Genomic DNA, 22849 nt, shown 5'->3' on the forward strand with positions numbered 1-22849 from the left:
TGTCATGTTCTCTCACACCTAAAGAATCCTTTTTATAGTATGACATAAGAGTCTGTTTTTCACTTAATTCATTTGATTTGTTAACATTCCCATGATTCAAAGTCTCATGAAGTGCTTCTTGTTCCACTGGAAACCAGGTATTCAGACTTTTTTTGTGCCTCAGGTTGGGGCGTGATGACATTTGGTTCCATGCATACAAATTTTTATCCAATTCTGACCTCACACACTTGACACAGAGCTAAAGGTTAATTAACATTACAGGATCCAAAAACATCCATCAATTTCAGTGTCATTTGTTCCCTCAACAGCATACAATGTTTTTGTCTTATTATTATTATTATTAGTAGTATTATTACTAATAATAATAATAATAATAATAATAATAATAATAATAAATTATAGCTTTAATAAAAGCATTTCCATAAATGTTTAGTTTTACAGTGCATACTTGAAAAATCTTGGTAAATAGTTCTTCCAGCCAGTGGGTGATGCTTGACATTTACCACTGATATTAACGCATGGCCTATATTATGCAAGCACACCAGACAGCAGAATCTCTTTAGGCTCAAATTTGTTTTTAATGTCCATGTTGCTTTTATGGATTCTTGAGTTCCAGGCCCAGATCTACACTCTACAGATGGGAGCTGACAGCACAGAATTGTGTCTGACCTCTGTCAGGTAAGCAAAACCCATTGCAAGGTCATTCCAGATTATGTTTACTATGAACTTCCCCAAGCCATTTGCAAGAAAACGGACACATGTGCCACAGCAAATTAACTTCTATAAAAGCACCGGTGCAATCTTCATGTTATCAGTGGGAGAGATCTGAAAAAGCATTCTGCCTTGACAGTGGGAAAAGGTTCAGCTGGGAACATGTGGCTCCCTCAGGTTCACCTCTAAAACAAGGTGTCCCCATGCCAGCTGCCCTGATGCTGTTTAAACAGCAGTGGCATATGCACTCTCTAAACCAGGTAGAGAGTGACATGTTTTTTTGTTTTTTCACTTGACTCTTCTCAGAGCAAAATCACTCATGTGCCAAAAGACTCACATCTCAATAGATTCTGGACAGGTGGTGTTCGATCAAAACCAGGCAAGCACGGTACTACACAGGCACAGTAATGAGACCAACAGCTAAACAATCTGTCATGGTAAGAAGTGGACATCAAGTTAACACAAAGGTCAGCAGGATCATCGCTAACCTGCTGATGAGCGTCCACAGCTGGTCCATATTTCCTGGTGCATGACTGCAAAGCCAGGCATTACCACATTCAATCCCAGACACAGTTTGTGCAATGACGGGCACTGTTACTCATGCGTCATTGTTCAGATTCACAGCTGGCGATTAGGATATCACTGTCAGTCAAAAACGAAAGCGGTGAAACATTCCCATTATTTCGACATCACGCAAACAGCTTAAGTTGATGTGCTGCCAGTGTTGTTTTGTCCTTAATGAGGCAAATAAACCCCTGTGGTTAACTCTTGCCAATCTGAAATATTGGTCCATATTAGTAAAACAGTGCTAAGCAAATGAATCTGTGGTCTTTATAAGAAATTATGCAACCTCACCAAGAATTAAAATTAAAAAGCTTTGTTCTAATTCGGGGCATATCAAAACATTTAAACATGTCCTTCTAGGAAAATATGACATTAGATTTCATTTCGTCCGAGTTTTATAAGAGCACAGATGCTGCTTTATTAAGTGTAATTAGTAATTAGTGAATTGCAATCAGTGATTAGTGCTGATTACAGCCAGGAACAAACCTGGGACCTGTATACAGACTTGTCTATAAAAGAGCTTGAGTCTGAAATGGAGGAAATCCATTATCCGTCTTTGTTCAGTCGAGGATAAGATATACATCTGTTACACGCTAGAACAGCTCGAAGTGCTTGTACCGCATGTCGCGGAGTGTTGGATGGGGACGGCAGTCATGAAGTATGAATGAGTTCACTGCAACATGGACTGTGCGAGATTTAATTGGGAAGCGCTGAAAGGCTCTCTCAGGAGGCTGTCTTCAGACACGTCAGTAGGAAATGCTCTGCTGATTAGACTGGCTTGTGATCAGCATAAATACTGTAGCGCTCATCCTCAGGAGCTCACTTTTCCAACTTGATGAAATCCTGTTTCTTGCTTTCCTGAACATTTTGACCGTACATACAGGTAGGTTGTTGCTCATCAGAGACCATAAGTTCAACTAGAGCAGAAGTTTTTTTTAGCTTAATTAAAAGATGAGCATGTTGTCTTAGAAGAAAACTTTTCAGCTGTGTAAAATAATCCTGTAATAGTGTGCAAAAGTCATGGTTCATGATTTTAATAAACTCATACTTGTTTGTCAACATATATATATGCACCTATGTCTAGGTACAGTATGTACAGTGGGTGTAGCAGAGGTTAAAGGTATCCAAATACATGTACTTCATTAGTGTACTTAAGTACAGTTTTCAAGTAAATGTACTTTACTGGAATTATGGTTTTATTAGTGGAAACTTTTTACTTTTACTCCTCTACATGCTACAACAAATATTCATACCTTCTATTTCACTACATTTGCACATGTCATTGTGTGTTTAATAACCACGAAGTCTTAAGATTGCCTGTTGTCCAAAGACATGCAGAGTACTCTAACTGCCATTCCCAAATCACCTGTAGTGTATAAATGAGTGTGTGCTATGTGATAAATTAGTGTCCTGTCCAGGGTGTATCCTGCCTCATGCCCGAAGGCTCATGGGATAGGCTTCAGGCCACCCAATGCCACTTCAGGCTTCAGGCCACTTCCTATAAATCCATGTACAGTGTGGTGCATTCCCATATTTTTTGTGAATTATTTGCTGGCAAATAATAATAATAATGGTAGCATGGTGGCTTAGTGGTTAGCACTATCTCATTGCATCCCCAGGATCCAGTCTCTGTGTGCATGGAGTTTGCATGTTGCATGTTGCTTGGTGGGTTTCCTCCAGGTGCTCTGGTTTCTCCAAAGACATGCAGATTAGGCAAAGTGGCATCCCCAAGGTGCGTGTGAATGTTGCCTGAAGGTCATAAAAATGGAAATAAATGCAATGGTCACCTTTGTCCCTAGGTGAACTACAGTGGTTCCTAGATGGATTGATGGGTGGAAATAATTATAATAAAAAAAGGTGCAGTATAATATTGAACTGTTTTTACTGTTCAAATACTGTTCTTTTTTGTGATTTTATGTTTAATACTGTAGCGTTTTTACGCCGGAAGGAATGCTGGAGAGACAAATGAGCTTATTTGCTGCCCAATGCAATGGCTGGGAGTACTTTATTTAAGCACACAGCATGTAAGGCATGAGCAGCACCTTCACTCAGGAGCCTACATCCAATTCAGCGTCAGCCTGAACTGGAGCACACGTCACACACCCCCTCAAACACAACAGGGCCGAAGCCACTTACCCAAACACCTTTCCCCATCACGGTGAACACACCGACATTCCCGCAAGGCATGCTGGTCGTCAGCCGCCGCCCCGCCCACGCCACAATACATTTCCCCATCTTGATAAAAATCTTTAAGGGTTTCATTTGCATTAGTATGTACTGAATGTTATTTGACTAGAAATGGTATTTTTCCCAATCATTCCATTTTTCCCTAAATACTTCATACATACAGAATGACCATAAATAAAAACAAAAGGGTGGTCTCTGATTTCTGCAAAAAAAAAGGTTGTTTTTTTAAGGTTTTTATTTTATTTTATTCCTACAGTACAGTGCAGCAGGTTTCAGAAAAATCTAGATGTCATGCAATGGTTCATTGACTCTGTTCTAGCAGCATGCAGGAATCCAACATCCTCTTTTTTCTTTGGTGTTGTACTCTTGTAATGAGTAAACACATTGCTTACAATACAGAAGTAGGTTTTAGCCACAGAGACAAAAATCACTGCAATGTTACAAAACCTTGCGAGTTCCTTTTTGTCAGTTATTAGCTTTAAAACAGGGTAGATACAAGTGCATATTATTCACTCCATTCTTAGCATAATAAAATACATCTAATAGTAGACAAGCTGTAGTGTAGTGGTTAGCACTGTCACCTTGCACCTCCAGGGTCTGGGTTCTGGGTTTCCTCTGGGTACTCCGTTCCAGGTTTCCTCCCACAGTCCATTTGGGAGAGGGGGAGGGGGGGGGGGGGGCCTAGGGCATGGTGCACTCTGGATGGCGACGGTGCTAACCAACATGCCACCATGCTGCCATAAACAGTGTTGTTTATCAGGATAATAGTTTTCATGAAGTTGCCTCAGATATTTGTAATATCCCTTCTGCTGACACTACAATTAATTGCCTTTGTCAGCTGTCTGAGAGTTTGGGAATGTTTGGCCAGTCGGCATCATATGCAGCTGTGTGATAATTTTCCCGCAATATTGTTCTAATGTTTACTGTTCGTTCGCTTAAATCTGACTAAACTGTGGTTTAAAATGGTTTTAACATATTTGTAGCACATCATAGCTATAAATAATGATGTCTGAAATGCTGACACTGACATTTAATAATGAATAGAAAGTACGGAGATCCCCGGCACTATAATGAAGAGCAGTTAATATAACTGTCACTCCCCAAGCTGAACGTCTATTGAATATCCCTTAGAGTTTTTATACAATGTCACATCTTCATCTTAGCATTAATATTTCTGCATAGCTTTATTAAACATGTCACTTGTCATCTGCTTTTCTGAGGCTTGATTGTTTTGGAATATTTGATCTGCCCATGAGCAGTGTGCATAGAAAAGGGGGTGTAAAAATATATATATATATATATATATATATATATATATATATATATATATATATATATATATATACCACCACTCACCCCTTTTTTAATTATTAATCCAGGAGCTTTCTCCTAAAACTTTCTACCAAGGTGATGACATGCAGTACCATGTGTTAAAAAGATAAGGAAAGGATTCTCCCTCTCTGGACTTCGTTTATCTCCTGTTGAAGCCTGACATTTTGGAGCAACAGAATATCTTTCTTAATATCTTCAAAGTTTATCAGTGCTAGTGCATGATCTTTAGAAACGCTCTCCTTAAATGCACTTTTTGAGTTAGACAGCTGTCATGTGATAAAATAAGTGTCGATCATATGAGACTTATATGAGTTCTTATATCATGTCCACCGCCTGACCAAGCCATGAAATAATTCTCATCAGAGAGCTCTTTTCTTTCTCTAAGGCTGAAACAGATTCAGATAAAGTGATGAAACATCATGCACTATATAGCCAAACATTTGTCCCAGTTGTCCTTGTTGAAGATCCCATTTCAGATTTGGTCCCCTCTATGCTGTTATAATGATATCCAGTCTACTGGGAAGGCCCTCCACTAGATGCACACTTTTTTCATTATACTTTCTTCGAATTAGAAGTGTGTAGTGTTCTATATGCAGAACTGTCGACATGTTGGTTTAATATTCCAGTTAATATATAAGTCCTTGGACAATCCTGCCCTGCCTTGGCAAACCTCTGAGTCAGGCAGCAACAGTTCTAGACAAATAACACAAATAAACCCTTCCATTAAAATCACAAATAGAAGCAAATCCTCATAAAAAGTATACTAAATAAGAGAAAGGAAACTGCAAAACTTATTTACAGTAAAAAAGGCAGATTATTGATGATATTCCAGCTTTCTGAAATCATCCAGAGAAATTATATATGTACTGTATGTGTACAGTGGATATAAAATGTCTACACATCGCTGTTAAATGATGGTGGGTGTGTATATGATTTGGGATGAATTATAAAAAACACTATTTCAATGATTTCAAAGATTTTAATTTGTTTTTAAATGCAGGTTATAGATCATGTTAAAAGTGGAAAAAGTTCTAAAATTATTTGTGTTGGTCATTATAAAAAAAAATTGCATTCCAAAAACCTGGCATTTAAGCAGGGGTGTGTACTGTATATACAGTACAGCAGTGGACAATAAGAGACCACTGCAATTCACTCCGGAAAACTTCTGTTACATCAAAAATCAAAGCTGAGCTGTTTGCTTTTTTGCAAAAAGAGTAGCATTAAGTAATTCAACAGCAATGTGAAAAACTGGTGGAGAGCAGTAACTGCAAATCGGGCTTATTCCATCAAATACTAATTACTTAATGTTATTTAGCCAATTATTTTATATTGTTTTAGCATTTTAAGTTATTAAGGCTCTGCAAATACTGCATGATCTTGGGTTATTTTTTTATATGTTGTGATGTAATTTTATACAATAGTTATATTCTGAATTTAGGAGAAATATTGTCAGCAGTTCACAAAAAAAGTTAAACAAAACTGTTTTTCACCAATACATGCATCTGAAAGAAAAGGAAAAAAAAAAGAAACACAAGAAACTAATTATTTTGCAGTGGTCTCCTATTTTTTTTATTTCAGAGCTTTATATATAATAACAAAGCTTAATATATAAATACAAAATTTAATATCATAGAGAAATTATATCATAGAGCAATTATAGAGTTTAATATATAATTTAATATAACATGTATTAAATAATCTGCTGATAAAGATAGTTTAACTAAATTGTATCGATACATTGCATGTTAAATTATATAAAAATAAATAATTGATAATATATATATATATATATATATATATATATATATATATATATATATATATATATGCAAACCTTTAGAATATAATAAACAATATTATTAATATTTAAACTCTGTCTTTAAAAGCTGAATATGAAATATTTTCTTTATGCATGCATAACATGCATAACATTTCTATATGATATAAAAAATGATATAATTTACAAAAAAAAATGCATAAAATATTACAATTGATTCACATACCATACATTTTATTATCTGCTACTTTTGAAGACTGCACATGATGCAATCTGAGTGTCATCTACCATACGGCATTTCCTTAATCCTCCACATCTGCAGTAAGTCGAGTTATTTTCTTGTAAATTCTACTTCATGTGCTTTCCAAGACTGTGCTTGTTAGATTATGATCCAATGTCTTGTTCAGCTGCATCTGCTGCCTGACTTGAGAGGAATTTACAATAAGAGTCCGTGTCCAGTTCCCTAATAATATTGCATTTCCTGCTGAAGGTGAAATCTTTTCAAAGTGAGAGGATGATAATTTTTCACAGGAATCGCTTCATTGTGCTCAGGCGATTTGCAGGCACTCTATTAGTCATGCACCAAATGGAAAGGAGGGGAAAAAAAAGGTGCCTAATGAGTCTGGTACCGCTTTCATCTTGCGCCCATGTTGCGGCAGCTATGACATATCTGTCTGCACTTACTCTCAGCTCCAACATGCCCTTTATCCTCTGCAGGCCGTCTTTATTTTCAAAGAACTGAGATGAGAGTGCCTATAACAGCCGCTCTTAAATCAGTGTGATGAAAAGACATGGAGCTGCCCGTGACACCTATAGATTCTTCACGGTAAAGCAGAGGGGGCTGTTTGTGTTAATAAATTGATAAATTGAAAGAGCTTCCTTACAGTTGTGCATAGGTGCTGTTACGTAGGGCCTGGTCTTGTATTACTAAAAAGATTTTAATTAAAAGGTGAAGCCTGGTGGATTGGTTAGAGAGATATAGGCTAATCTCACTTGATTTTAATATTGTTTAATATTTGTATTAATTTCACAACATTAACAATGAATCAGCCAATCATTTCCAATTAATTGATTATGGTTGTCCGATTTGAAATGTTTATTGGCAAATATGGCAAAATTGTTTGTGTATGGCAAAAATATGTACTGACCATCACATCCATATTTTTTAACCTTTAAAGAAAAGTTAAAGCACGCAAGTTTCTAAAAAGTCTAGCAGAAATAAATGGCTTTAAACCTTTTCCAGCTTTAAACCTTTAAACTCAAGTTTTTATGACTTTTATAAAGGGTCAATTTTACCACCACCGGAATATTGGAATGATGTCGCAAAAATGAATTCAACTCTCAAAATGATCATATTATTATTATTATTATTTTTGGTTATAGAAACACCTGAAAAACATTTTTTTTTTTGCTGATTAGGTGTATCTGTGCTATTTTTTTCTTGCCTATATGATCAAATTTTATTTATTTTAATTTTTTTTGCTCAGTCATGTTTGGGTAGAAACTAAAGTGAACTAAAATTCAGTTCATCATATTACTACTAGATTGTGCTGAAAAAAAGAACACTGTATGTCACTCTATACTGCACAATCCTAAGCCCTACATATGTTTATTAATAAAAAAAAAAAGTCTCTAAAGCCCTTTAAATGGAATCCTCAACAAGCACATACTGTATGGGTGTGACAGTCAGATGTCCTCAATCTTTTGCTTGTTAAAGCATAAAAGTGAGTCTCGAGGACTGATCTATTTAAGGCCATTTTGCTAATTAGAAGCATATATTGCCGAACTGCTCATCCTGTTTTTCTTCATTGTTGTACATCATATATATCAACTTAATGAATCTTTTGTCGCCCCGAGATGATATATCTGTTAATTAAACCATTCCATTTAGCTAGTCTTTCACACTATATTTGTCTGCATTTTCACTATCATTTTCAGTATTTTTTTTTCTTACTTCAAAGGAATGAGTTATTTGAAAAAGCTATCTTATTAATCTCATCTATCATGAGAATATCGCATAAATATGTAATATCTTATTTGAGTTAACAATCACGAGAATGGGAACCCAAGAACAGGAAACCGGTGACTTGATAGCTCACTTACTTTCTTCGTAAGCCTTAGCAAAAGGAGTGCGTGTGTGTGTGTGTGTGTGTGTGGTGTGTGTGTGTGTGTGTGTGTGTGTGTGTGTGGAATGTGGGATTCAGTAGACTGGCCTGCTCAGGGAGCTGCTAGGAAGTGTCATGGAGGAGCGTCAGCACAGTGACAGCCTCCCTGGAGAAGAAGACTCTGGAAGTCTAGTTTGTCCACCAGCTATTTGACACCACCAGTCTGTCACAGACTTCCTTCTACACAACAGCCCAAACTTTCTAGACTACAGCTGGTCCTGTCGTCCGCTTTCAAAATTGAACACGCCTCTGGTTTGTGCAGTCAGTATGTACTTTTAGATATATATATTTTTGCACGCATGGCACTTTTTTTTACCTGTCACACTAGTACACATTACTGTACAGTATGTATTTTCGTACACCAAGCCATTGTGGGGTCTGTTATTTTTATGATATTGTCCTGAGGCATGATATTTCACCCCAATGTATACTTGTGAGATGACAAAAGTTGACTAAGGGGTGTCAAATATACAGTGGAAACTGAATAAAATCATTGCACATCGCACATAAACTTCAGTTGTTTTATTACGTCTCTTATGGACACCAGCTACAAAATACCACCCTTGGGAATATAGTAAAGGAACTGAAAATGCAGGAGCAGTTTCAAGATGAAGATAAAAGTGTTTGTGGAGTTGAAATTATTGAAAGATTCAGGACAAAAGAGCTAGTATCTGTTATTCTGCTAGAGGCTAAACAGAGTAATGATGTTATACAGAGCTGAAAATGTGCTATTGTTACCATGTCTATTTAAAAAAATAGACTTAAAATTAGGTGAATAAGTTGTGCTTTATTTCAACTTATAAATAAAATTCTGCAAGCTATACAGATTTTCTTATATTCACTTGGTATTATGCAATATTTGGTGTAGATGATATAGGCAAGGGGGTAAATTCATACAGTATGCAAGTCACCGTGTATACTCTGTAGTAAATAACCATATATCATATTTTTTCATATATATATATTTTTGTGAAATCAAACAAAAAAAAACATGATTCAATCACCTGTAGATCCACATTTAGCAGCAATACCTTGAAGTAATCCTTTTATGAGCTTTGGTGGATCAGTGGTTCATAGTTTTCTCGCCTGCCATGCGGAGGGCCCAGGTTCGAATTCCAGCCAATGCCCAACCCCAGCCACTGGATGCAGCGCTGATTTCAAGCCTGGATAAAATAGAAGCGTTTTTATCAGGGAGGGCATCCAGGATAAAACTTGTGCCAAATTGTTGTGCAGATCAAATAGTCCACTTTGACGACCCTTTGACAAGAGCAGCCAAAAGACCAACAACAACCTTGAAGTAATCATTCCCTTTATGACTTTATCAGTATATCACATGGTTTCAGTTAAGACTTGCCCAAGTCTTGAGGAAAATCAAGATGATTTCGGCAAATGTGAGATGAGCCTTTATATTCTGTTTAAACAACAGTCACTTTTGCCTTGAAACTCATCAATGGATGCCAATATTTTTTATTGTTAAATCATGAACACTGACCTTAAGTGAGGAATGTAAGGCCTGCAGTTCTTTAAATTGTCTTCTAGGTTCTATTATGAGCTCCCGGATGAGTCGTCATTTTGCTCTTGAAGTAATTGGTAGGTATATTTGTGGATAATGGCTCTCACCGTGGTATGCATGAGTCCCAAAACCTTAGAAATAGCTGTCCAACCATTTTCAGACTGATGCATGTCAATTACTTTGTTCTAGAATTTCTTTAGATTGCTGCATGATGTGTTGCTTTTTGAGATCTTTTAGCATGCTTCACTTCAGACAGGTTGTATTTAAGTGATTTCTTGATTCGACAGGTTTGGCAGTAATCGGCCCTGAGTCTGGCAAATGAAAATAATGTAGTTAATTATAGTTCATTCATGATTTAGCAAGGACAATTTCTTTTTCACATGGGGCCAGTGAGGTTAGCACAGTTTTTTTTTCTGTAATATCTTAAACCATCATAAACAAACAAACAAAAAAATCATTATCTATTTACTTGGGTTACATCTACATCTTTGTGTAATATGAAAGATAGTTTTTTGTGACAAATATGAAAAAAAATATATAAAAACAGAAATGAGGCAAATACTTTTTTTAGAGCACTGTAGATACCAAAGTGCCTTAAATCCATTTCAGATCTCAGAATTTGATTTTTAGATAAATGCTGATGAATTAACACAAGTAGGGAAAGTTCAGTTTTAACCCCCCCCCCCCCCTTTTTTTGGCCAGGCCCATATGACTACAACTGAGAATAGAACTGAGAGTAGACCTGAAAGAGGCCCATGACCTAAAATGAGTCTGACGCTGCTGATTAAGCAGTTACAAGGTTTCCTTAACCCAATGTTAAAGATAACAGCAATTACCAATAATCTCACAGTCACTCAAATACATTTCAACAGTTTGACAGCATAATGAGAACTCAATTTTTACAATTTTAAGAAGAATACGTTTTTTTTTTTTGTAATTATGCAAAATGCTATAATTCCACCTCTCACATTTCCCACAGGCACAACAGATAAATATATTAAGATCTCAGTTGTGTTTAAGGTCATTTTATTACGAAGTTTAATGTCAACAATATGTTGGCTTAGTTTTAATTAAAACAATATGTAGCAAACTCATGCTTAGATTGTAATTTTGTATTGCAGATAGGAGTTATATGTATATAAGAAAAAGGTTTCTTCTACCTTACTATACAGTATGCCACATTTTTTGTTAAGTATATGATATAGTGTTTGCACAACATCCTAATTGCATAATGTCTTATTTCAAAGAACATATTGTGGACTTTTACCAACACATACCTGTCACTTATCACTGATGGATTGTACACAGTAGGAGTGTAAACATCCTTTTTCTTGGCATAAAAATTCTCGAAAGATCCACTAAATGTACTGTAGATGCAGAAGGGAACCTGAGAATAGAGGGATAAATCTTGATGTTAACCAGTTGGATTTGCTGGGTGTCGATCAAATAATTACAAAACCACAATCATGCTTCATGTACAAGGTGGTATCAAAAAGTTCAGAGACTAGTTTTGTAATACACCAACAGATGGCAGCACAAGGCCTTTATAAGTCAGTCTGCCAAAAGGCATCTTCTTGTGTACATGAGGAGCTGTTCAACAGGTGCTATTTTAACCCTGTGCCTTACCACGTCTGCTATTTCATCATTGACAGCAATTTAGAACAAAGAGCGAATGTGAAATTCTGCATGAAACTGTGCAAATCTGCCGCAGAGACATTTGACATGGTTTGACAAGTTTACAGCGATGCGGCAATGAGTGTTTGAGGTGTTTCGAGTGGCAGGTGCACTTCAAGAGTGGAAGAATATCATTGCAAGACGATGAGAGATCAGGAAAACCTTTAACAAGCTCAACTCCCAAAACTGACCCAGAAGGAACATCGCGCTGAAGTCTGTCAAGAAAGCTGCCAGTTAGCGGTGGATGACCCATCCTTCATGTCGAGGATCATTACCAGTGATGAAACTTCTATGACACATAAATCTCTAAAGTTTTTAATACACCCTTGTCAATGTTTCTCTGGAAACAAGCATGATTACCATAGACTATAAAAACAAAAAACTTGTAAAATACTCCACATTTTACTAATAACTATGGGCACTGTACTATAGATGTTACACTCTCCATCCAGGGCCCTGCTATTCATAAAGTTTGGTGAATATCAGGTTTGCATCAGAAAGTTATGAATTTTTTAAATATGAGAGCACTGAGCTGATTTAATGGGGCGCTTTTTTTTGTATTTCTGCTGCATACTGCTAATCCAGGTTTTCTTTCTTTATTTTTAAATTATTTACTTATTTTTTTAATTAGCTTGCAGTCAAAACTTTTACTATAATTAAATTTATTAACATTTGTTTATAATACATTTTGTCCTATTATTATTGACTATATCCAAATTTGTTAGTGTTTTAGGACAGATAAATAGATTGGAATTTTTTGGCATGACATTTTGTATCCATATTAATAAAGTTCTAACTGTCTACATGACATAAAAGTTAAATATTAATTAATTAATAATTAAAAAACATTAATTGATTATTCTCATGTAAATTCACTTCATGCACAAATTATATTTTGTTAAATGAACCTAAATCAATTATGTATATAAAGTGTAAAAAATGAACTAAAAAAATTGTGTACTCAAAAAAACTTGTCAAACTGACAAGGGATCAGTGTTTGTGTTGAGGAAATAAAAAAAGTTTTGTTACAGTGTTAAAGTGTGCGAGTTTTACAGCTGCGCAACAAGATGTTGTCTCAACGTCCCGTCTCAAGGAGACAGAGGAGCTTTTTAAGCTTTTGAGTTCTCACTTATTAAACCCACGTCATCCCTGAACAGGAAGGTCTTCCTGTGAGGGTCACAAGCACTCTCAGGGACTCCTATTTTTCTGACCCTCACAGGAAGACCTTCCTGTTCAGGGATGACGTGGGTTTAATAAGTGAGAACTCAAAAGTAACTACTGAAAACACAAAACACAAAACTAACAAAGCTCCTCTGTCTCCTTGAGACGGGACATTAAGACAAGGACTTGAAAACTAAACATAAAGCTCTCTTATCCTCCTTTGACTCTCTCTCTCTCTCTCTCTCTATCTCTCTCCCTCTTTAAGGTTTGTACAAGAATGTGATGTTGGCATTGGTGGCTCAATGCCTGAACCCTAGCCACTGGATGTTGTGCCTGTCCCAAGCATGAATGAAATGCAATGTTTGTATCAGGAAGAACATCCAGCCTGCAACCTTGGCCAAGTTGTGTGTGGATCAGATGGTCCACTGTGGTGACCCCTCGATGGAAGCAGCTTAAAGACTAACAACCTAGTACAAAAATTTTAAACACACAATGTTAGAACTACTTTGGTTGTTGTTAGTCTTTTGGATTTTTTTTTTTTCGCTGTATGGTCCCCACAGCGGACCAACTGGAGGTGACCATTTTTGTAGCCTGAGAGGTGAATCAGATGCAGAATAACATGCTCATAGACGGAAACTACCCTGCTCATGTTTTTAGATTAATAACCTCAATAATAATTGTAATTTGCTTCCTCTCATCCTTTCTCTGTGTTTTTGTCAGCTAGTGGGACTTTGGGAAATTTGGTCTGCTAGAAATTATTATGGTGCTTTCATGCATATCAGCAAGGGTTCCATGGAGGCAGGTAAGGGAGATGTGTGCAATATTAGACGAGGCATCTGTGGTGCAGTGAATACATTGGGTGCATCAGATGTACCTCTTTGCATGGCAGATTTGATTTAAAACCCACCTACTTGATCAGAAATATTGGAACAGGAATTTCTTCTTGCATGGGTATCCCCTGATGGTTGTTTAAACAGGTAAAAGCTCTTCATGTCTATTCTTGAGTTTTACCCATGAAGACTGCATTTGTTGTTAAAACTAGAAAACCAGACACAACAGTCTATGGTGGAAAAGCAAAACATTCCAAATCTAAGAAAAAATGTATCAAACTTGTTGCACAGTCATTTTAAAGAAACCATTCTGTTCAGGAAAAAAAATAAAGAAACCACTGGTAAACTAAGCTAGAGTATATAAAAAAAAAAAAAGTTGACAAAAGAACCACTTTGGGAAAAGAAGCATTCGCAAAGACAACAGTTTGTGACATCAGAAGGTGGAAGTATCTCAATACATTGTTTTGCGACGACTAAAGGCTCAGTGATTATTGTATTGGATTACTGATCGGAAAGTCACAGGTTCAAACCCCAGCACCACCAAGTTGCTACTGTTGGGCTCCTTGAGTAAGTACCTTACCATCAACTGCTTGGATGTATAAAAAGAGAGTGTGTATGCTGGTCTGCATAAGGGTGTCTGCCAAATGCTGTAAATGTAAGGAACGTAAAAGCCATTCCATTCATCAGCAGTAAGAATCAGAAGGCCATGTTGGACATCAATAAAACAAAAAAAGAGAAATTAGACACAAAAGTCCTGGGAGCAAGAGTCTCCAAAAAAAAAGGGAACAGAAAGAAATAATCTGCTTATGATCCAAAACAATTTCATTGATCAAGCATGCTGCAGGTAGTGTCATGACTAGGTCTTGCTTGGCTACTTCTGAAACTATTGCTTAGTGATGATGATGATAGCAGCAAAATATTCAGAATTCTACAGGGACAGTTTGCCAACATACAGAGAAATTTATCCAATCAAATTGGGAGGAACTTCATCATGCAGCAAGACAATGACCCAAAACACACTGCCATCACAACAAAGGACTCTATTGGAAGAAAAAAGTGGAAGGTTTTTAACTGGACTAATCAATTACGAGACCTTAACCCAACTGACTGGCATTTCACCTACTGAAGAGGAAAAACAAAGAACAACAAAACAAAGAAGAAGAACAACAACAAAAAAGCTGTGCTACAAGCATGGGGAAAAAGACTGTTTTACAATGCATTTTTATTCTTAAAAAGATGTAGGAGCTAACTGCTAAAATTCTGATATAGTGTCTGATTTTTATTTTAATACTTTAAGGGAAAGCTATGTAAATTTACAAATGATAACATTTCTTTTCCAATCCTAAGAACAAAAGGATACACAGACTATTCACTGCACCACAGATACCCCATCTAATACTGCACATACACATCTCCCTTACCTGCCTTCCTGGAACACCCTCTGGAATGTATGAAACCACCATATTAATTTCTGGAAGTCCAAATTTCCCAATGTCCCACTAGCTATAAAGTCTAAAGAACACAGAGACAAGAACTATGGAACAAATTACAGCGGTTATTGTAGTTATTAATCTAAAAACATGAACAAGGGCGAACAAGGGGATTGCGTCTTCTTTTAGAAAATATACATTACATTTAATGTTGATTAAATTCCATAGAGCACTACCTGGAGGTTTGTGGAAGTTAAACAAATAAAAATCCTTTTTTTTGTATTAGGTTTGCTGTGCAACTCAATAAATGGCTTCTTTTATTTATATGAACATAACAGGCTTATATGAGGTAGTCACTATATGTAGGAAAAAAAATAACACACATCTATGTTTGAATGGCTACTGCTGTTCAGAGAGTTTCTTGGCAGCTTCTGGGTGAAACGCCTAACAGCCACACAACACAGCTTCTGGGCTGGAATGTACAGTAAATAGTCATCTAGTGAGCTTTTTTACAAGGTCAAAATGAATTTACAATGTGATAGATGTAAAGCTCTCCATAGAAACATTCCACAGCAGAATAAGCACACACACATGGACAACACAGCGGAAAACCATCAAGTGTCATGAAACATATTATTTCATGTATTTCAATATTATTAATTACGATAATTTTGTCGGTAATAAAAAAATAAATGTAAGAAAAGTAGAATGAACATACAGCAGGGATAAAAAGGGATTGAATGAATTTTTGTTTTGGCTCTTCTATTAATTTTGCAAAATAGCCAAGGCACTTTAACAAACAAACTAATCAAAAAACTTTACTTTGTAAGAAAACCCAGTGGTCAAAATTAGAGAACAACTACAAATGTCTGTAGTACAGAGAAAAATTACAACTAAAATTTCCAAAGGGTTACAACAATCAAGAATTAAATGAGCATTGTGCTTATTTAAGTAGGAAGTGTACAAGCCCCTACTTTGAATGACTTCAGCACATCTGCGGCCACAGCACATCACTAGTCCCTCACGCTGCGCTGGTGTGATTTCGGTCCACTCCTTCTCCAGTCTCGTCCAAAGTTCGGTGCCTGTAGTGGGTTTCTTGGCCATAACTTTGTCACCAAGGATTTTCCATAGGTTTCCTATTGGGCTTAGAGCAGGACTCAGGGCTGGTTATTTCATTATTTCAATGTTTTCAGCTGCAAGGAACTGCTTTACCCATCCTGTTGTGTGACAGGGGGCACTGCCATGCATGACAATTGACAATTGAAACTTTATGTTGTCGACAAAGGGTGTAATAAACATTTGCATTCACCCTGACATGTACAGTAGCTGTTGAAAACACCAAACCATGACATTTCCCCTTTTATCCTTCACTGACTTCTTTACACACTTTAGGTTCAGTCTTTTCCCAGTTTCACAACCTTTTCTATATAAACCAAATAAATGTTACTTGCTTTCATCACTAAAGTGAACTTTGGACCAGTTCTCCTTTGTCCACACAACATGCTCCTCAGAAAATGTTAGTCCAGCCTTTTGATTCTTTTTGCTAACGATAGGTTTGTTCAGTCCAAATTATCTTAAACGTGAAGACACTGGATAAGGATCCTTACTCTGTTCATTGCTATCCCAGCTTCAATCTTGAACCAATTGTCCTATGAGATTCTCCACATTTTTCAGTTGCATTTGTCTTCTTGGGGGACTTGAATGAGTTTGTGACATGTGACATGTGATGAAGATGCAATATGCTTGAAATCACAGATTTTGATTGACTATCTTTTCTTGATATGGCTGAAAGGGTCATCCCTTTGGCCTTCATCTGGACAACCTGCTGCCAGAGGGTTTTAGTCACTTTAGAACAGCTCACCATTTTGCAAAGTTAGGCTGCCAGTTAAATAGGGGTTGGTCGGATAGTTAAAGAAGTGTGCCAGATTAACACCAGTAACTAAAACGTTCTTCAATTTTGATCAGCGTTCCTTTTCTAATCCTTTTCTAACGTGCTTCAAAATTTATGTATCATATTTAAAATATATATGTAATATATGTAAACTGCTATTTTACTTCTGTTTAGATACTTTTAAATAGGACATTTTCAATTTAGGACGTTGTAGGTTGTTCCTAAATCTCCACTGTATACTGTAGGAAATAAATGGTAGATTTATTATGATCTATTATTATAATACAATCTACTATATTAAACATGATCTAGTTCTTACTTATCATTTATACTGATTTTTCCTGTAAACAGAATTGCAGAAAACCTGGAGCCTAACCCAGGAGACTTAGGGCACGAGGCGGGGTATACCCTGGATGGGGTGCCAATCCATCACAGGGCACACACACATACATGCACATTCTTATTCACAAACTAGGGCCAACTTTTGGAAACACCAATTAGCCTAGTCTGCATGTTTCTGGACTGTCGGAGGAAACTGAAGTACCTGGAGAACATGTACAGTAAACTTCATGCACATAGATACGAAGTGGGTATCAAATCGGACCCTGGAGGTGCAAGGTGACAATGCTAACCACTAAGTCAATGTGCCGCCATTATGTAGTACCGTACTATTATAGTATATTTTAAACATGATCCCCTGATATGGTCCTATTGCACTTTTTCAAATTGTAAAAGTGAAGGATATTAATTGAGGTTTCTCTAAACCAGAGACATGTAAAGTTATCTGAATACAGTATTATAATGTAGAACACAGATTATAGCAGCAGGCCTCGATGTGACAGAGATAAAAACTTACAGAGGTGAGACAGACATGCCATTTTCTTCTCTTTTTCTTTTGCCATCAGACTGACTGTGGCTGGAGAGAGGCTCTTATAGAAACATGCGTTGTGTGTGATTATACTGTACTGTCCGGTGAGCGGTGTCTGAGGTTGTGTGTTGCAAAGTCAGATGGAATGGTCCTCTATGTAACCTTTATGACTCTTTGTAGAGACTTCTGTTCTTTCTGGGAGGTGTTGCCGAACTAGACAGTAATGCTACATGTGAGGATGCTCTCTATACATCCTCGGTAGACCTGGATGAAGGGTTAACACCCTCTTTCCAGCCTTATGTAACAGCCTAATGGAGTACAGCCACTGCTGGGCCTTTTTCACTGTAGTGACAGTGTTTTTGGCTCAGCTCAAATTTAATGTCACATAAAGTCTAAAAGGTTCCTTGTACAGTATATGTACATTATGCATGCCTTTGAGAGTGATATCACCATGGCCTTGACAAGAAGAACATTGTGTGCAGTGAGCTGTATGCCAATCTCAAGCACCAGGAATGGTACAAGGATTTGCAAGCACATACTGTAGCACGCACCTTTTGTTCATTATTTCTATAAATAGTGATGTAAATGTAGACCCAATGTCTGTGTTGAACAAATAACCCACCCACAGAGAAAATACAACATCTTCTTTCTTGCTTCCCATTGACTCCCTGTTTGTTTATTGTCCAACAGTGTTTTTTCCCCCGACACAAGCACAGGGAGAACATGCAAATTTATTCAGTAGACCGACATAGAACCAATGGAGTGACTCGAACCAATGACCCTGCAGGTGCGAGGCCACAGGGCTAACCTCTGCACCACCAATATAGTAATATTTCTTTTCAAAAATACACATTTATGAGATGTTTCAACAGCATTCTACTGGAAACCTTTTACTTGAGGGTGTCCCAATTTTCGAACACGACTTTTGGGTTTCATTTTGAAAAAAATCCTGCTGTAGTGTTGTTCTATGATTCTGGGCCTTCAAGCAGGGGGCATTAGTGGTAATAAGAAGCTGACATGAAAAATGGGAGCATTTATAAGGGGTGAAGTTTATGGTGGCCTTTATAGCCAATTTTTAAAACAGGACTCCATAGAAACCTTTTTCACCTGAGGTAGCAGGAAGTAACTGACAGCAAATGAATTAATCCTGAGTTCCCAGGGAAAGAATCGTTTTTTTTTTTTTTTTTTTAAAAGCAATAGAATCAAATGAAAAGCATGTGCATCGTCTTGACTATTAAAAAGCAGTTTTTGTTTGCTGTGATACTCTTATCCATTGCATGCACTTGCTTAGACATACTGGCAGTTCTTCATCCTAATATGTACTCATATCCTGAAATAAATCTTTATAAAAATCTCTATTATGTTTAAAGGCCCTGATCATAAAAGCCCTGCCTTGTCTTAGCCAAGAGAATGGCTGTTGTTTTGCTGATAATGAATCCTGTCGGTGTAGGTGTCCTTGTACTGTACACCATGTGAAAAAAGGAACAAAACAACGACGATAAGCACTTCTTGTAGCAGTGGGACTTTCTGTTTGAAATATAGGATGGAAAGAATAATAGGCCTAAGCTGTATCCTCATCGGAGTTGAGAATCTGCTTTTTATCAACTTTGAAGCATTTTATTGGATTCCTTTTGATCGTTAAAGTGTGAGGGAGAGAAAAACAATGTATGCTTTATGTTAAGATTTTGTTCACCGCAGCACATTTGTAAAAGAAAAAAAATAATAAAGCGAATTACGGTGGGAGTAATCCTGTTAGTGTTTTATAAGGCATAAAACAAAAACATCTGGTAAAATGCTATACGTGTCAAAACGTATACGCCATATTCTACATGGATTCACCAACAAATTTAAACTTAAATTATATACTTTAAAGTACATTAATTAGGGTTTATAGGACAACCATTCTTCCCATTAAAAAAACATGTCTATTAGCTAGGAAAACTATTCTTATTGAAATAAGGATTTGATCACATTTAATGGTGATTTAGGTAGGGAATAGTTTATACTGTAACAGTGTTTGTGCTGATTAAATTGTTTACAAATAATACACTAATGTACAGTATGCTAAAGAAGCGACTTCTGAAGTTTATGCAACATGGGAGTAACCAAAATTGCCTCCCTAAAATTTCAAGTTAACTTCAGCTGTTTGGAGAAATTGCCCTTTTCAGCATTATACTGCCTCTCTTCAAATAATAATTATTTAAAATGCAAATTATTCATATTTCATATTGTTAATAAAATTGGTGTAAGCTTCTAGAAGCGTGTGACCTGTAATAATTGTTGCTTATAACATTTCATTTTTTGGTAAAAGCTTAAAAAGAAAAAAGAAAAAAACTGTAGTGTCCGTAACCATGTCACATTCATGTTGCAATATCTCAACAATTTTGCAGTTAAGAATATTATACTTTTTCAGGTTTATGTCTTTTAATGTAACATTTTCATTGGCCAAGTTTCCTCTAAATGACAGTTAAGATCACTAAAATGGCTGAATTTAAAAAAGTTACAGACACTACAGACATAAAAGGGGATGAAATTGTATTTAGCAAATGTGTTTCTTTTTGTCGAATTTAAATATAAATGTGTATGCATATTTACAAAAAACGCAAAGCGTGGATCGAAAGATAAGAAGCATTAAATATTATAAAAATTTGTGTTATATGATCATTTCTAAAAATGTACTTTTTCACCTATAGATGAGACGTTTTAGCACCAATACAATGTTTTGGCAAAAAGTAATTTGAAACTATCAGAATTTGTCCTTTTTTTTACAGTATGTATTATAAACCTTTGCTGTTATTGTTTAAATAACAATCTTATTGTTTAGTTTAGTTCTTTATATGTTGCACAGCCTCTTGAATTTTGAACACACATAAACACACACACACAAACACACAAACACACCCACACACACACTTCCCAAGCCAGACTTAAATTGGCTGCATTTCTATTTTGTCACAAAGACACAGTGAGGATCCTCTTCTAATTCCCACTGTGTGGAGAAAGCCTACGCTACACTCACATCCTTAATGACTGTAATTTAGTTAAGGGTGATAGCTCTAGATGAAAGTCTGTGACCCTGTCTGTCCTACGGCAAGAGTCCAGCTCCTCATAGACCTGTGTGTCCTCTGGACCTTAGACAAAAAATCACGTTGCAGCATTGTTGATTGTCAAGAAGATTGTGTTATATTTTTTTTCATGCATACCTGTACTACTACTACTACAGTTTTCACATGCAACTCATCATTATTAGTCTCACATCAAAAATATTAATTTTGTTGTCTTTAAAAACATGTACACTGATCAGCCATAACCTTAACACCACTGCAAGGTGACTTGAATGACATTGATTATCAACTATATGTCAGAAAAGGTGACAAAATCGTAAGCAACCAAAGATTACACATGCCTGCTGGAACCAAAGGCCAGACCGTCCAATAGGTGGCCTCGTCCAGGCTGTACTTTGCCTCGTGTCTTGAGTCTCCTGAGTCTCTATACATAATAGAGTGGTATAAATGATGAGTGATGATTATGATAATCAACAATAAAAAGGCACTAGAACTCATAGTGCTCCATAGACTGCTACACATGTGGCCAAGCAGGCTAAGAGCCTACAGCCTCTGAACTGGGATCCAGACTCCCCAGATCCTAAATGCAATCATTCACACATGACAGGTGCCAGATAAGTCAGATCTACGGAGGCCCCACCACACAACTCACAGCACCAAAACGATTCAGTGCCATGTCAAACAGCATACCCACAAACGTCTGGGGAGTCATGCCCCAGTGGGCCAGAGCCTCCTTGTTGGCACAAGGGGAACCCAAGACCTGGGTGGCTTCATTGGTTTTAATGTTATGGCTGATTGGTCTAAAATACACAGTACATGTAACAGAATAACGTGTTTTTTCTTTTTTGGTATATTTAAAATAAATAATGCAGCAACCAAGCTACTTGTACTTATTGTTTAAATAATTCATAAATAAAAAGAATTAATTATTTAATAATTAATATTTTGCTCTTTGGTGCCCAAGGTGCTGACTGGCATATAAGCAGCCCTTGAAAGCAAAGTGGCTTATTAATATCAAAGATGATGGTGCTTTTAACGAGGCATGCTTTCAAACCAAACTTTTTTTTTTTTTTTTTGGTTGTGTGTATTTTTATTTAAAAGTTTATTTTAATATAAAGTTTACAAAGTAGGTTAAGTAAGAATTCATAGATATCACATTTACATTTAGCAGACGCTCTTATCCAGAGTGACTTACATTTTTATCTCATTACACATCTGAGCAGTTGAGGGTTAAGGGCCGTGCTCAAGGGCCCAACAGTGGCAACTTGGTGGTTGTGGGGTTTGAACCTGGGATCTTCCGAACCGTAGTCCAATGCCTTAACCACTGAGCTACCCCTGGCCCCCTCAGGGGTATCACTTATCATCGTATTGATGCTTATTTTTTTATGGAAGCGAGTTGTTTTGTATACAGCTATAATAGAATAGACTATACAGTATGTCTAGTAGGTAATAGTGCACCTTGTCATAACATGTCAGTAATATAATTAAAATAAACAATATTTTAATATGAGTTGAGTTTACAGTCTTGGTTCTACCCTATAGTGATGCCTTCAACACTTTAAAATCAAGTCAATCCCATATCCTGTCAGTGTTTAGTGATAATATATTCATTTTTACAAATGCCTTCTTTGAAAAAAATATGAAAGATGGTGTCGAGTTTGACGTGTGCAAGGTGCAGATT

At 36.5% G+C, this 22849-nt stretch overlaps 1 pseudogene; it reads left to right on the forward strand.

Annotated features, from left to right (window-relative positions):
- Positions 1–586: 586 nt before the first annotated feature.
- Positions 587–22849, forward strand: part of LOC128518703 (uncharacterized) — a 39478-nt pseudogene continuing 17215 nt past the window's right edge.

The sequence above is a fragment of the Clarias gariepinus genome, chromosome 3 (genome assembly GCF_024256425.1).
Source record: "Clarias gariepinus isolate MV-2021 ecotype Netherlands chromosome 3, CGAR_prim_01v2, whole genome shotgun sequence".
NCBI classification, from domain to species: Eukaryota; Metazoa; Chordata; class Actinopteri; order Siluriformes; family Clariidae; genus Clarias; species Clarias gariepinus.